Genomic DNA, 7,671 nt, shown 5'->3' with positions numbered 1-7,671 from the left:
ACAGTAAGGCATTTGTTGACCGAATGCCCCAATTATAACAACTTGCGGAATAGATATTTGTTTGAGGCTCGAGGTGAGGGTGGCAGGTTCATCCTTGCCAAGATTCTTGGAAATGATGTGTCCTACCATGCAAGTGGCATATTTAGATTTATTTCAGAAGCAGGTCTTCTGAAAAATATTTAACTTTTATGACATTCAACTTTTATGATTTTAATTGAATACTTTTTTTTTTTTTTTTTTTTTTTTTTTTGTATACATAAATTAAATGTTACCGGCGTCAATGACCTCAGATGTCAGGATGCCTGAAAACTTGAAATCAATCAATCAATCACTCCCTCACAACGAGGTGGTCCCGGTAGGGGGGAGACTTTACCACTTTCGAGACCATTGGACCTTCGGTCCGTGGGCTCATAGCATAATCTCTAAAGGTTTGAGGTGGAAATGGCCACAAGGTTCTCCTCCTCCACCAGTGACCTTCTCCCAGAAATCCACTCCCATCCTGAAAGAGTACACCACAGAGTTACTCAAGAAGAAAGCAATCAAACGGGATCGATCACTGAAGTTCCAAGGCCGCCTGTTCACAATTCCGAAGAAAGGCTTGTCGGCATTGAGAGTGGACCTGGACTTGTCAAAGCTAAACTCTTACATTCTCTGCGACAAGTTCCAGATGTTGACTATCTCTCAGGTACGGACCTTACTTCCCCGTGGGGCCGTCACCACCTCTGTCGACCTTACCGACGACTATTATCATGTGCCTATAGCTCGAAACTTCTCTTCTTATCTGGGTTTCCGCCTAGGCAGGAAAGCCTTTGCGTTCAAGTCATGCCCTTCGGCCTCAACATTGATCCCAGGATATTCACGAAACTGAGAGAGACAGTGTTAGAACAACTCAGGAACCAAGAGATACAGATCATTGCTTATCTGGCCGGTTGGCTCATTTGGGCCCGGTCGGCCATAGAAGGCATCAGAGCTACGAAGGAAGTACTTCGATTTCTCGACAACCTGTGATTTCGGGTCTCCAAAAGTCTCGCCTGCAACCATCAGGCCACTTAGAATGGTTAGCCATTCAGTGGGACCTTTCGAAGCACACGTTGTCTCTCCCTTCCAAAAAGGTAAGAGGAATAGCTTCCAAGATCAAGAATTTTCTCAAACACAAACAGGTGTCCAGAAGAGCCTTAAAAAGTATCCTCGGCCTTCTCCAATTCACTTCAGTAACAGATCTCCTATTAAAAGCCAAACTCAAAGACATCAATCGATTTTGGAGAAAGAGAGCTACAGTACCTTTAAGAGACAAGGTCTCGAAGATCCTCTGTCTTGAAAATGAGAATACGCCCATGGTCTGAACCGAAGAACCTCTCCAAATCGGTTCCTCTACAATTCCCTCCTCCACAAGTGACACTCCATACAGCCGCGTCTCTAAGTGGATGGGGGGATTACTCCGAACATCAGATGTTTCAGGGCTCTTGGTCACCCGCCATGAAACAGTCCCATATCAATGTTCTCGAAGCCATGGCAGTGTTCTTGACCCTGAAGAGAGACTCTCCTCCAAGGTCGACCCACATCAGAGTAGTGTCAGACAGCACAGACGTAGTACACTGCGTCAACAGGGGAGGATCCAAGTTACCCAACCTGAATCAGATCCTGGTCGCTATCTTCGCCTGGGCAACAGAAAAAAAAAACTGGTTCCTGTCAGCAACTCACTTAGCGGGAGTCCAGAATGTGAGAGCGGACTCACTATCCAGGACGAAACCACTGGAGTCAGAATGGTCTCTAGACATAATTTAATTCCGGTGGATACTCAGGCTGGTTCCGGGCCTCCAGGTAGATCTATTCGCAACTCAGGTGAATCACAAACTTTCCTTGTTATGTGACCCCAACCCTGGACCCTCTGGCTTATGCCATGGACGCATTACCCCGGGATTGGAACCATTAGAAGAAGATTTACCTATTTCCCCCAGTGAATCTTCTAATGAAACTTTTACACAAACTACGCTCCTTCCGGGGGGCAGTGGCTTTAGTACCACCTCACTGGCCAAAAACAGTTGGTTTCCTCTCCTCCTTGAGTTGAAACTCCGTCCCTTCCGGATCCCGTTCCCCAAACTGACCCAAGTAATCCAAACTCACTGTGTCAGATTACTCAAGAATAGCCAAAACTCTAAACTTTGTGGACTACAGGAAGTTTGCAGCTCGTAGAGACGCGAACATTGAACCGGAAAACGATCTCTTCATCGAATCAGACAAAAGGGACTCGACAATTCGCCAATATGATTCGGCCGTTAACAACTATCAGATTCCCTAAGAGATCAGACCATACTCGTATGTCTCCGAATTTAGCCATCTCTTTCTTGAGGTTCCTATTTGACAAAGGCCTAACAGTTAGCACTTTAACCACCATCAAGTCAGCTTTGAAGAAGATCTTCCTTGTTGGGTTTAACATTAACCTAGCTGATTCCTATTTCTCATCTATTCCAAAAACATGTGCTAGGCTTCGACCTTCGGTTCGGCCACAAAAGGACTCTTGGTCTCTGAACGGTGTCCTCAAACTTGCGACGGACACGGACAATGAATCCTGCTCTTATATCACTCTTCTTAGGAAGACTTTTTTTAACGGCTTTGGCCTCAGGTGATGGAACATCAGAACTAGCAGCTCTCTCACGAAACCCGGAAATCATAGATTTCCTCCCTTCAGCCGAAGTACTCCTTTCTCCAGACAAAGCTTTCCTAGCTAAAAAATGAGGATCCGCAAAATAGGTGCTCCCCTCGGAAGATTATTCTTCTTCCCCAGGATCTTTTCTCAGTGTCCAGTCACTACTCAGTCCTTTTTAGCTAGAACTGCCAGCCGCTCGTCTGGCCCCTTGGTTATCAGGGAACAAGGAGGTACTATTTCCATTCACGGTATCAGGCAACAAATCCTCTACTTCATTAAACATACTAATCCGGAATCATTTCCTCAGGCTCATGATATACGGACAGTAGATACCTCCATCAATTACTTCCAGAACAGGGACTTTGATGATTTTAAAAAATATACGGGTTGGAAATTCCCTATGGTTGTCAAACGCCATTATCTAAAGATCTTACAGGCCCTTAAATACCTGACGATGGCAGCGGGGAGCCTTATCTCTCCCCATTAATCTCTTCTTCTTCCTTTCTTCCATCTCTTCTCTTCTCCCTCCTACCCACCACTCACACCACGTCGCCACTCTCCTGGGTAGTTCGTTAGCCCTATGATATTTGCCATGTTTAATTCCTATGGTTTAACTGTTATTGTAGTTACCGTTCCTTTAGTGTTTAGATATGCTTAGACATGTAAGGTTTGACGCCTTATGCGATTCGACACTCAGTTGATTCCTTGTCGTCATAGTTATTTAGCCTTACGTTCCCTATGTCATTTGACTAGTTGGTAATTGGACGTTTACTTACATTATTATATTATGTTATTGTCGTACATGGTGATTGTATTCTCCTCATGTTATTACTTTATTGGGCTTGGAAGGTATTCTCTGGTACATTTTCACCGGCCGTCACAGGTCGACCCAGAAAAGGGATTTTGACGAAGGAAAAATCTATTTCTGGGGAGAGACCTGTGACGCCCGGTGAAACCCTTCCCGGCTATTTTTGTACGGACCCACCCTTTCCTTGCCAAGCCATATGTTCTTGCAGAAGGATGACCTAGAGGGCGTTCGTGTGGGTGACGGTGGCGTAGTCCAAGTGTGGTTTCTGGGGTCTTTGTTACGGCCCTTCCCTTTGATGAAGGAGTTATCTAAATGGAAGACAGCCTGTGAATAGTGGTTTTCACACGCCCCTGATGTATACATGACACTCACGAGGTGCTCGCGCAAGGGTAGTAACCTCTGCATTCCATGCTTTTATTTTTCTCTGGTATATTTGGAAGATTTATATCAGAAAAAGTGGAAAGGAGGAGTTTTTCACCGGCCGTCACAGGTCGACCCAGAAATGGTAGTATTGTTAAATTATGTAAATGTGTGGTAGCTTAAGTCCAACTGATTATCGCTCAGTTTCTATAACTCCCATGTTAACTAAAGTTTTTGAACATCTTTTGGCAAAACATCTAAGTAGGTATGCTGAAGGTACTCCTCTGTTCCCTAGTTTGCCATTTTCCTTTGGCCTTGGAGCATGTAATGCCCTTCTTACAATCTCCAAGGCTGTACAGGAGTCCCTTGATTGTGGTCAGGAAGTTTCTACGACTTTAATGCTGCTTTGACCGTTGTTAATTAAGAGGCCCTTGTTTTCAAACTCGTTTGGGAGTAAGTGGGTCTTTTCTTAGCATCATTATTGGATTTTTGAGAAAAAGATTGCCTAAAGTTGTTGATGGGCACCATAGTGACTAGGCATGTAATACCATGTTCCTGAGGGTAGTGTTCTTGGTCCTTTACTTTTCATACTATGACAGTACACACATGTGGTTTGGCCTAGAAAACAAGCGCATTGCATATGCAAATGATGCTGCTCTGTTTCAATTCCATGTGAATGTAGATTTGGGATTGCTAAATCCCTTAATAGAGAGCAAGCTAAAATTAGTGTATGATGCAACTTAAGCCATGATGTTGTAACCTAACAAAACACTATGATTACAATAAGGTTAAGGACAGTGGCTTCTGAACAATCAGATCTCAGCCTTGACTCTGTTTCTTTAACTCTCTAAGACCTCTTACTAAAATTTTAGGTGCCATTCTTGATTGCAAATTTACTTTTGAAAAATTAGCGTTCTGAGAAAGTAAAGATTTTCAGTGATCAATCTATTAAAATTAGCTTATTGAGAAAACCTTTTAAGAATTTTGGTGATCCATCTATTTTAATCTCCTATCTGGTCTTCAATTTCTGAATCTCGTCTTTAATTTGTTGGACAGGAACTTTCGGTCTATTAAAGTTTATTACAGTAATCATAATCTCTAGATGTTAATCTCTGGTAATGTTGTAGAGTTAGTTCTTTATGCATGTTGTATAAGATTTTTTCATAACTAATCGTTCTATGCATTCAGATTTTCCCAGACAGTAAAGTCCTGCTCATAATACTAGGTATGTAGTTTTTAATGCAATGCCTTCTTCATCATAAGATTCAATACTACATAGTAATCTAAAAGTTTTTCTGGGTCGACCTGTGGCGCCCAGTGAAAAGAGTCCTTCTTATATTCTTTTCGGATAAAACTTCCAATTATACCAGAGAAAGATAAAAGCATGGAATGCTGAGGTTACTACCCTCGCGCGAGCACCTTTTGGGTGTCGTGTATAAAGCAAAGGCGCGTGAAAACCACTATTCACAGGTTGTCTTCCATTTAGTTAATTCCTTCGTCAAAGGGATGGGCCAATACAAAGGTCCTAGCCAACCACCAGCGCCACACCACCACGCCACGACGCGAGCGCCATCTGAACAACATCCTTCTTTTGGAATCTTAAGTGTTGATTTTGTTTGTGGTGCTCTCGGTCTTTTTTTGTCAATCGTGGATTTATTTTGTCATGTCCGAAGCTCCATCTTCACACATTCCAATGTTAAGTACCATAGTTTGTTTTGACAGTTTTTTTATTGTACCGGGCTTTTGTTTTATATCCAGTATACTGTAGTCTGTTTTATTATTCCCGTCTGGCCTTTCATGGCGGCCATTGTTTGTTCACTTGTTTGGGAATTCATCTTTGTCTGCCCGTTTAGTACTCTGTCACTTAGGTTCTTGGTTAAGTCCCTGGCCTTATGCCTTTAGAACCGTTATTATTTTTTTTTGTGTATTTATGCTCATGGTACTTTTTGCTAGCAAGTCCAGCCTACGAACGAGATAGCGATCTAGCTTTGTATTTGTTTAGTACCCGCCCCACCGAGGCGTTCGTCACTCGACTGTGCTATTTATTTTAAGTTTTAGCAGATGCTATTCTTCGATCGTAGTGTTATATGGATGTACATTTTTATTTTATACGTTTATAATAGTGTTGTGTGATTTTTAGTCCTGTTTTTGTGTCCAAGAGAGCGGGAGATTGGGGTCCCCGTTTTCTGTTCGCAGTCACGAGTTACCCCTTTCTCTCGTTTTCTTTCTTAGCTCCGGTGGTTGAGCGGATTTCCCGTTTTCCGTTTTGTGCGTTCAACGGGTTCTCCCTCCCTCACCTCTCCCCCTCTGGGTGGATGATAACTTACGAGTTATTTATTTTTCGTGACTTTTCAATTGTTAGCGTTATTTTGGTCCGTGTTTCGTCCCCGTTACGGCTCGGGAGTAGTTTATGAACGTTTTCCACTCCGCCTTGAGTTCTACTCCGGCTTGAGGGATTCTCAATGACTTTCGTTCTATTGTTATATTTATATATTGTTTACTGCATGGGACGGGCTTCATATTGTTTAGATACGACCCTCCGGTGGCCCTTACTGCGGTCTCAGGCCACGGCCATATCCACAATAGCCATTGTTATTACAATTGTGTTTTTATTCACAATAATTATTCAGGACCTTTCTTCTCCCTCCGGCCTCACCGGAGTTTGTAAATACGCTTTGCTATGATCTAAGCCTTAGCCTTTAGCTGCGGCTTGGCTTTTATATCTTCACAATTGAATTATTAGCCACAATTGAATTATTCAGGGTATTTCATTATCCTCCGGCGTCACCGGAGGTCGCCCATACACTTCACACTTATATTTGCCTTGCCTTTGGCTAAGGAGGCATTATTCAGGACATCTCATTACGCTCCGGCTTCACCGGAGGTCGCCCATACACTTAACACTTATATTTGCCTTGCCTTTAGCTAAGGCTGGTGTTTATATTTTTTTTTTAAGGGCATGTCACTGCTTCCCCGACCCTCGCAGGTCGGCAGATTGCTTTAAGTTATTTATCCTTATGTCATTAACAGACATTAGGTAAATTACAAATATACAAACATTTGGATATTACTGTATAGTGCCAACAATGGTATTGGGCGAATAGCGATTTAAACGTTTAGCGATTTAGTCTGTTAGTTTGTACTCGCCCCAGGAAGGCTCGATTTAGACTATATCCTTATTTATTGGTTACGTTGTCGTTATTCTTCGTTCTTGGTTATTACAATGACTAAAAAAGAAAAAGGAAAAAATAAAAAATAAAATAAAAGCAATCAGTTTTTTACTTTCCTTATATTATTGTGTGATGTTAGCTTTTATTATGGGTGAGAACTAGTCAGATATTTGGAGTGCAACGGTGAAATCCGGCACTCAGACTCCGGCTGAGGCCTTTTGCACACGAACCTTTGTCATGTTTGATCTCAATTACACCTTTACGGCCCCTTTTTTCATCGAATCTCCGGCTTCGCTGGAGATAACACAAACATTCATTGAGGTTAATGTTATCGTACCGGTGACGGTCACGATCTCACGGTGACTGGCCTTTGCTACCGGATCTCCCATACAAACAGAGATCAAGCAGACGTCCAGAACCGGAGTTAACAATGTGATACCGATGAGGATTTCACAGTCATTATTACGGTCCCTTTTTCATCGAATCTCCGGCTTCACTGGAGATAACACAGACATTCAGTATTAGAGAATGTTATCGTACCGATGAGGATCACGTTTTCACGATGACGGACCTTTGTCACTGGTTCTCCGGTACAAACAGAGATCAATCAGACGATCAGAATCAGGGTATGAACCCTTTTTCATGAATAATCACAATATCGTCATTACGATCTTTTTCATCGAATC

Source organism: Palaemon carinicauda, chromosome 6 (assembly GCF_036898095.1).
Source record: "Palaemon carinicauda isolate YSFRI2023 chromosome 6, ASM3689809v2, whole genome shotgun sequence".
Lineage (NCBI taxonomy): Eukaryota > Metazoa > Arthropoda > Malacostraca > Decapoda > Palaemonidae > Palaemon > Palaemon carinicauda.
This window is presented reverse-complemented; position numbering follows the sequence as displayed.